Raw genomic sequence first — 10,479 nt, forward strand, 5'->3', positions numbered from 1 at the left:
CCGGAACTATTTATCAGAAATATGGCGCCCGGGCTCGTATTAGCGGTCGGACACAGAAACGCGCTCTGTGCTTGTGCTTGTTTACCAATCTTTGTCCAAATATTCACATTATAGTCACCTGGAATTGGAAGTTCAAAGCAATTCTCTATTTATGTGCAATAAATAAACTTTATCGGATGTTGTTATCTTCGATCTACCTCTCCTCCTAACCCTAACCGGGGGGGAAAGGGAAACTGTATCGGGGCTTTAACACTATCTGAATAAAACTCGCTATTCTTGTCTCCTACTGCTTACCGTACAGTGTTGGCGATTGCTTTGTACTGACTCTCTTTAGTGTACAGTGCAGATGTATTGAGATAACGCATTTTAATTAAATACCGTGGATCTCGTTCCATATATTCATGATGCACTGCATATTCCATATGAGCTACAGGATGGGAGGGAAAATGTAAAATCTGAAAAAAAAATTGTTCAATTTTTTTAATCACTAAACTACTTTCATCAGAAGTTATCGTTTTCTATATACATAACTCCTGAATAAAAATTAAAATGTGTTTGGACTGGTTTGTCGTTAGTGAGCGCGGAAATACAGGTGATAAGTGGTTTTATTAAGCGAGTCATTGAGTCGTTCGTTCAAACGGCCGATTCATCAAGAATGAGACAGATGTTTGGGAATGGGTCATTGAATCTCAGACTCAACCGATTCGTTCAAATCACTGAATCATTCAAAAACGCTGTGAGACGCGCTATGCTGTGATCTTTGTTTGGATTCATCAGATCTATTTTCGCTGCTAAAATAGACCAAAACAGTCAATATTGTCTAAAATGTAAGTTACTTGAACTGTAAAACCCAAGTGTAGGCCCATTCATTCATTCATTCATTCATTCATTCATTCATTCATTCATTCATTCATTCATTCATCACACTGTTTGCTGTCTTGTAAACATATCGAAATATGACTGAAAAGACAAGATCAGGGGCCTCATTTATAAAGTGTGCGTACGCACAAAACGGGGCTGGAAACGTACATACGCCAGTTTCCACGCAAAGGTTGTGTTCTATAAAAAACAAACGTGACGGGAGAATGTGCGCACCTTTAAGCAAACTTTGAGCCGTGCGTACGCACATTCTGACACAGATGGTGAGGTCGTGAACGGAAGTTAGATTGTAGAAAATAAATGTGAGAAAAACGATTATAAGAATGAATGACATTTAATTTTCACTCCATTTCATACGTTATATCCACATTATCATGAAGATTAAATCCAACAGTTATTTTTGCCGATTGTTTTAGGCTATATACATCTAGTAAAATCCAAACGTAATTCAAAATGTATTCACAAATTATTAATAATAATATTCAGCGCTGCCTTGAAGTCACATTGTCCACAACGGGAGCACAGAAGGAGATGGTACGATACATGTGATACCCTTTTATTAGAGAACTGCAGAACACCGTGTAAAAACGAAATATTTTCCTTAATGTACATGTACGCTGTCATCCAGAGGGTCAAAATAGCTAAGCGTTTGGTTTATGAATGACTAAACTGTTTTTTTCCCACACTGACAAAGATCAAATCTACTAAAATTGCAAGGAAAATGTATAGTGACATATTTTGATGAGTCTCTCCTTATGTACTGTTCTAAATATTTGTTTTCTACTTTCTTTAGCCTGTACATACTGGTGAAACAGCTGTTGTTGCGGACTCCTCAATCATCTCGCGCCAGCCTGGAGAAGAGCGCGATCTTGAAGTCATACGAGAGAATTCAACACCAGATTTTGGTGGATGACAGCCACCCCTGCTATTTCGGGCCCCTCCACACATCATATAATGCTCTTCAGTCAGGACACTGTTGGCAACCAGTCTGTGGCCAAAAAAAAAATAAATTTCTGCCCTATAAATAGGATGCCACATTCCAGAGGACTGGAAAACAGGGTATTCGAAAGTTATGAAGAGTTTCTCTCAATTGTAGACCAGATGGCAGCTGAAGAACTGTAGAGAATAATGTTTTAAAATGCTTTGTGTGTGTGTATATTACTGATAAGGATAGAGGCTAGTTCAGGCAACGTGCTACCAGGATGGTGTGCCCATTAAAACACAGAAGCTCCAAATAATCCAGTTCCTTATCATTTTATTATCAGGCAATCATGAGACCAGAGTTGTATGGTATCTAAATCAAACAAAATATTTTAGAATTTTAAACGCATAAATCAATCAATCACAAAATTGCAAATATGAAGCAAACAATAATACTAAGCATTACACAACTTAAATATATTTAAAGAAATACAGAAATTAATATAATATAAACTTACAAGTTCAAGCACTCATCAACTCAATCTTCCCATGAGCTGTTGGATGCCACACTGAACAAAGAGCCACTAACAATTTAACGCAGCAGTGGAGACAAAGCTCCTCCCACCCTACTACAAGGAATTCTCAGTGTGTGTACACATTTTCCCCCAGTTTGTGCACAATGTTTATTAAAGTTCTGTGGAGAAATAAAGTGACCATTATTCTACTGTACACCATATTTAGTATTTTTTTTTGGTAAACTATAATTATGATTAGACTTTTTTTTAGTATAAAACACCAGTACATTGGTTTCTCATTTTTTGACGTATTCTTTATCATGTTCAGTGAAGCTGTAATTTCAACCGTTGCCCAATAAATCTTTTACTGAATATAAATATTTTTTTTACACACATACTGTATAGACTGCAGGTGAAGCCTGATATTCCTCGGCTGGGCCAAATAAATTATCCAACCATTATCATGGACACTGGAGACTTTCACAAAAATTATCTAGTTCAATCATATCAGATAATGCTGAACTTATGCAAATGTGGCATTAGCTGTCAAACATTAAGTGTTATTATTAATAATGGTACGTTTTATATAATGGTGCCTTTCAGGGCACTCAAAGACAATACAATTGAGTAGTGAATATAAAATCAATACAACAAACAACAATTATCTACATTTAAATAATTTAAGATTGATCAGAGAAAGCTAATTTAAACAAGTGAGTTTTAAGAGATGATTTAAGAGTAGTCCGTCACTTTCTCATATGGGTTGTGGCTGACTTTCCACAAAAGTCAGAGGTGAATCGTGTGTGGGGAGTGAGCTATTAATTGACACGTGTCAATTAATACAAATGTTCTTTATATGCTGTTACATATTTTTATTGGAACAAGCATATCGTTCAGTCATCATAGTTCCATTGTTCATTCAACACAGTTCATAGTCCACGCCAATCCTGAACATATCACGTGTTGCTAAACAACTAACAAATTTCCAAAACGATGAAAGTATATGCTTGAACACAATACATCTCACATATTCCTTGTAAAGATCCCATTCGCACTCATATTTCACGGTCAAAAAACTGTGAGCTTCCCCCGTACACACAAAAAACACTCCCTCAATCCCAGGTGCACTCATTATATTCATTAAAAGAGATTGCTCTCTACTGGTTTAACATGGTATGTTCATATAAGGCTCCTACACACTGGTCCCTTAATTGCTTATGGCAATTACACAACTCATATAAAATGGAGCCATACAGTAATTTGAAATGTGTACAAATATACAGGAGACAACAAAATTAAACACCATATGAACACTGCATAATCCCTTCAGTCTGCTGCTACAAGGAGGCAAAGCTTAGAAATTGGGCGTTCTAGTATACTTTTGGTCTGAACTTTTACTGAACGTACCAAACCCTTTTTATCTGGATAAGTATCTATAATTTTTCCAAGTAACCAGGAGCCACATGGTGCAGTATTGTCAGCAATGATAACAATGTCTCCCAAATCAAAGCTTCTTTGCTCTTTGTTCCATTTCTGGCACTTCTGTAGCAAGGGTAAATATTCTTGTACCCATCTTTTCCAGAATAAATCAGCAATATACTGCACCTGTCTCCATCTTCTTTTGGAATACAGATCAGTCTTTTCAAATAATCCAGGTGGCAGAACAGGGTTTCCTCTTAAAAGCAGGATGTGATTTGGTGTGAGGGCTTCCAGATCACTGGGGTCACTGGATAATTTAGAGATCGGTCGGTCATTCAAAATTGCTTCTGCTTCACACAAAACAGTTTGCAATGATTCATCATCCAATGTTTGTTGTCGAAGGACAGCACAAAGAATTTGTCTGACCATTCAAATTAAGCGCTCCCATACTCCTCCATAATGAGAAACTGTAGGAGGATTAAAGCTCCATTGAATTCCCTTCTGCAATAAAGCCTTTTGAATCTTTTCTTTGTTTAATGCAATAAGAGCCTCCCTTAACTCTCGTTCCGCACCAATGAAATTGGTCCCATTATCAGATCGTATGTGGGAAACCTGTCCACGACAACAAACAAATCTGCATATAGCATTAATGCATGAGTCAGTATCTAGAGAGTGTGCCATTTCCAAATGGACTGCTCTACTTGCCATACAAGTGAAAATTACCCCATAGCGCTTCAATTTACTCCGTCCTCTTTTTACTTCAATGGGGCCAAAAAAATCCACTCCTACATTGGTAAAAGGTGGTAGGTCAGGGGTAATTCTTTCCAAAGGTAGGTCTGCCATCTTTTGTTCACTCAACTTTCCTTTATAGCGTCGACAAATAACACACTTTGAAATTATCTTTCTTGCAACAGAGTTGGCATTGGTTAGCCAGTATTTGCGACGAAGCTTGGAAAGCATCTGGTTTATACCTCCATGACCCACCTGTTCATGAATGTCTCGTAATATGAGAGGAGACATGTTGGTCTTTAGATAACAGGATGGGATGCTTCATTTCAACGGGCATGGCTGACTTATTGAGCATTCCTCCAACTAGCAACAGTCCATCCTTCAATACAGGATCCAGACGGTAGACAGTGCTATTCCCTTTGACTCCCACACTTCCATTCTTGAGCTCCACAATCTCTTCTTGAAATCTTTCCTGTTGACTGAAATGAATAATGCTAATCTCAGCTTCAGACAGGTCTTTTACAGTTAAACTTTGTCTGCCCAGAGATGCTTTAAATTCCTGTAACTTGGCATTAACAGCAGCATTGTTATTCTGTTCCAAAGTCAAAATCTCCTTTCTCTTATGACTCAATTGCATGAGTGATTTCTTCAGCTTCAAATACCAAGCAGCTGCCACCTTAAGACGTTTCCACTCTGAAAAGTAATGAATAAGTCGACTGGTGGCGTCCTGTTCATTTTGCAATATCACAGCGTTTACCTTCAGCTCCTTTTTAACCTCAGGGTAATCAGCCCTTGAAACCAGTTTACTTATGGGAAACAATGTGTCACTTGACATACTAAGAAAGCTTGGACCACATTCAGTCCACGAGATGCATCATCGGCTGGATTTTCTTTGGAGGGAACATATCTCCACTGCTGAGGTTGTGTAGCATCTCTGATAAAAGATACTCTATTAGCAACAAAGGTATGAAACCTTTTGTCTTCATTCTTGATATAATTAAGGACAGTCATACTGTCAGTCCAGAAAATTGAATCTTCCAATGACAGTTGCAGTTCCTTCTTTAGCATAATGTCTACTTTAACAGCTAGGACAGCCGCTGAAAGTTCCAAGCGAGGATCAGATGTCACTGCCCTTCAAGTTACCTGATTTGAGCCATCTTCCAGGCAGGAAGCAAACCATTCCAATGCTCAAATTTCAAGAATCCTGAGAGTGGACATGAGAGTCTTGTGGTGGACCGTATCAAATGCTGCAGATAGGTCAGGGATGACAAGGACAGATGACAGCTTGGGTGATCTGGAGGTATGTCTTTTCTCAGAGATATCCAAATGGGCTGTCTCTGAAGAATGTGCTGCTTTAAAGCCAGACTGGTTGGGATATTGGAGGTTGTTCAGTGAGCGATAGGCAGAAAGTTGTTTATAAACAATGCATTCAATAATTTTTGAAAGAAAAGAAAGAAGTGATGCTGGTCTGTAGTCACTGATGTCTGATGGATCCAGAACAGGTTTCTTCAGGATGGTAGTTGAGGGTAGTTTAATTGAAAAAAATCTTCAATTAAAGGTGGGGTCTCCGTTGTTTGAAAGCCAATGTCGACATTTGAAATCACCAAAACAGACCTGCCCCTAACCCAAATGGGTCCCATCAAAGTCAAAAAGAACATGCAGGAGTCAGTATTAACAGGAAGGCTAAACACACGAATACAACAAACTACTCCCACACAATACTAGCTAGCAGCAAAAGAGTTACCAAACACAGCAAGTGAGCCAAAAAGCTAAAAACAGTAATAGGTGGTGGAGGCTTTTATAGGCCGCAGGGAGTCAGCTGACCAGGCAGGGCGTGGCACCGGGTAACCCTCAGGAACCAATCAGTGTTCATCCTGCATAGAAACACAGACACCTCCCAAAACAGAAAACAAATATAGAAAAAGACGTAACAGCATAATGATTCACAAATTTAGTCTCATTATGCTTGATAGAAACAAGTTCACAATTCTTAGCTTCAAAACCTAGCTTCACCTGCTTGTGTTAGCGATGCCTCTCTCCCAGATGTGCTGAACGACTTCTAAACTCGGTTTGAGGTGCAGAACAACGTAACGGCAAGGAAGACCATCCCTCCCCCTGACGGCCAGGTACTCTGTCTATCCACGGCCGATGTGAGGAGAAATCTATGCAGAGTTAACCCACAGAAGGCTGCTGGACCAGACAACATTCCTGGCAGGGTGCTCAGAGAATGTGCAGAACAGCTAGTGGATGTCTTTACTGACATCCTAGACATTTCCCTAAGCAGCGGCATTGTTCCTATGTGCTTCAAGACTACCACCATTGTCCCCATCCCAAAGAAGTCTACAGTGTCCTGCCTCAATGACTATCGTCCTGTCGCACTCTCACCCATCGTTATGAAGTGCTTTCGAGAAGCTTGTCATGAGGCACATCAAGACCAAGCCACCAACCTCACTGGAACACCTACATTGTGGTGTGATTGAAGCACTTATAAAAGCTGGTGCAAACCCTGAAAGAAATTATGGGAAGGGATTTCTGGATTTGGATGAAAAAGTAGAGAATCTTACTAATAGATTACATGCAGGAAATGAAGCTGTAGAAAAATGCAAAATCTTTTTCACTTTTGCTACTATGGTTCCCAGAAAAACTCAGACAGAGGTTTTTAACTTCTGTAGGGAACATTTTTTTGAGGGGCATCCTTGTACCCATATGCTACTTTTTGAAAGAAATTTTAATGTTGTCAAATCAGCAGAACTGTATCAACAGAGTAGCACAAAGTGGTTGAAAGACTCAATGAAAACAGAGATCTACATCAACGGATTCATTGAGCGCTTTCCAGAATTCCTGATGAACATAGGATAATGCCACTTAACAGCTTACATGCTGCCATTTGCATGATGGGAGAAATTTCTCCTCAAATATTTAGCACGATCGTACCCATTTTGATCAAATGTTTAGTGCCAACTAGTACAGTGCAGGGAAATAAGTTCAACCACCTAATACTATTCTTTATGTGACTATGGACAAGTCCTCAAAGCAAAAGCCTGCTGCTGAAAGTCTTCACTCTGATGTGCTTTAAAAGTTATGCGATGCACTTACAGTATACTGTATGTCTCTCACCAATCCTAACAACTCAACTGAGATCAGAATTCTTACTTACTGTTTATTTGCTGACCTACACAAGTTTGTCCTAGAGCATATTATCTCATGTGGAGTAACCACAGTGCCTGAAAGAGTTCTTCATGCTGTAGATATAGGACCAGATGATGCAATTAAAGAAAAACTCCACAAACTGGACACAAATCTCAGAAACACCCAACGCTCAAGCACTGTAGATTGCATGGGTGAAGCAGCAGACAGCATGCCATCAAAGAAGAAAAAAGAAATCAACAAGCCACTATCTCAAAAGAAGATTCTGACACTGCAAAAACATCAGTTCAGGAGTCCAGTGTGCATCCATATGCAACACACACTGAGGATTTACCAGTAAAAAGAAATTGGCTTTCATTGAGCAAACGTTGGAAGCCCAAGCTAGAGAAGCTTGCTAACCTTCCAGCAAGTAAGGTTTATCGCCTGGGGAATCTTACAATTGGCAATAGTTCTGAATTTGAGATAGCTAAAGGAAGTGATGGAACTTGTGTTTTTCTTGGTCTGAGAGATGATGGCACTGAGGTAGCTGTCAAACGAATGTACAGGTCCGAATATCAAGACCTCAAAAATGAAGAGCAATTTTTACGGCTTCCTCAGCTTGATAATCCTTGTATTGTGCGCTATGTGGACTTTGCAGAGGATGAACATTTTGGATATCTTGCTCTTCAACTTTGTGAATACACACTGAAGGAATACTTTGAAGACCATTTGCCAGAAGACACTTCTCAGCAGCTACAGGTCCTGAAGAAAATTGCAAAAGAAGTGCTTTATAGCTTAAATGCTCTTCACGGCCATGAAACCAAAGTGCTTCATCGAGACATCAAACCTCAAAATGTTCTTTGTTTTTTTGTAGTAATTAAAAACATTCACAGGTCTGTCAAGTGTCATGCATTGAGAGTGACAGTCACGCATTTTGGTCTTTTCTCACGCTCTCCCGCCACACATCGTATTTCTCACGCAGAAAATTTTTTTGACTATTTATCATATATTTAATATGCCGCAGCGCCCATAATGTATCTGTCCGCACCGCTGTCTCTATGGAACCGGGCAGGTATCAAGCGGATCTCAGTTCTTAGTCGAGCCTGACACTTATCAGCCAATCAAAAAAAAGAGGCTACACAATAGCCAATCAGAAAATAGCACTATCTGGGTAAGATTTAACGCAACAACCAATGAAAAAAAAACATATTCATTAGAGAGGGTATTTTTGATGGTGGTTTGAACAAAACCTCAACACGAAACAGCTTGTCTCTGGACGGGACATTGTCCTCAATCATGACCCTAAAAATGTCTGGGCTTGAGCCGAACTGTTTTAAATGGGAGCAACATTACAAATGATAAACGAGTCCAAAAAGGCAACAAACACTTACACTAAACACCACCAGTCATAATCTCTCTCTCTCTCTCTCTCTCTCTCTCTCTCGATCTCTCTCTCTCTCACACACACACACACACACACACACACACACACACACACACACACACACACACACAAATTAATAAATGGAAATTAAACAAATACTTTTTATTTGGTTAAATTGCGGTCAGTGATCCTTACCAAACACGACAACTCCCACAGTATTTTTTTTTTTAATTATTATTGTGGGGTTGGAGATGTCATGCTTGCCTGTCTTCAAAACTTGAGAGCCCTGTATTCAACACTGGAAAATTCTTCATTTGGCTTTCTGATGTTATTCATTTTTAACAGAAACATTAAATCAACACAATAAGCACTAAACGTTACATTGTCATGTGTATCTGGTAATTATATCCTTAGTTTTAGTTGTTTTAGCTTAGTTTTAGTTAATGGCTTTTAATCACGAAATCTAAATTACATTAATTACCATAACAAAAGACCGCTAGCATGCGGCGCTACCTAATGCTAACTCTTTGTACTTTACGTTTTGCTTTTAGCAACATTTGCATCTCTAGATTAATGAATTTACTGTCAAACATCTTTAACTTACTAAACTTTATATTTATGTGACAAATAATAGCGACTTAAAGCCTTATGCGGGTGACAACTTCACTTTACGAGCCGCTCTTCAGCCATGACACATATAACAATGAACTCAACAGGTGTAAATACGAAAGTTACCATCCCAATCCTCGCCACAAGAGGGCGCTTAAAGTTCAATGTATAACCAACATTATCTCTTTACAATTTACTGAAGCATTACAAAAGGAATGACCAAATGTAGAGGAAACCCTCGTGTTTATTCTCCCTCTTGTGGATGGTCTGAAGCATAATGATGGGACTCCTTTGGGAAATGTTTCTTTTTCTAGTGGTAAACATTCACAAAATGGTAAATAGACTGAATGAGGATGAGATAATTAAGTTCATAATTAACGTCATTGTTTCAGGTTTGCTCAGATGGGTCATGTCTGTCATTGTTTTTTATTACATGTTTTTCTAATTGAAATACATGCATGAAAATCTAAAACACTATTATAAAATGTAAAAAAAAATGTTAACCTATGTAATTTACATAAATATTGATGAATCTCTTTAATGCTTAAATCTAACACTAACCTGAACATATATACAATAATATATACAATAAAATATACAGTAATATATATACAATAATATGTACAATAATGTTTACAATAAAGTATACAATAATATATACCGTAAAAAAAAAGTAAAAATCTGAAAATTATTTTCACATGACTTTGACATGACATGAACAATTTGACATGGCTCAGTATCTGCTGAATAGTGGTATCGCCCATTCCTACTGAAAAGAGCCGGAATTCAGTAGTTCAGACTCAGTAGTTCAGGTTGGAGTGGAATCTGCCACGTGACAATCCCAGCAATACTATTGGCTGCTCGTCTTTACAGTCGGTAAATAACGGCGAGAAGGCG

Source organism: Tachysurus fulvidraco, chromosome 1 (assembly GCF_022655615.1).
Source record: "Tachysurus fulvidraco isolate hzauxx_2018 chromosome 1, HZAU_PFXX_2.0, whole genome shotgun sequence".
Taxonomy (NCBI): domain Eukaryota; kingdom Metazoa; phylum Chordata; class Actinopteri; order Siluriformes; family Bagridae; genus Tachysurus; species Tachysurus fulvidraco.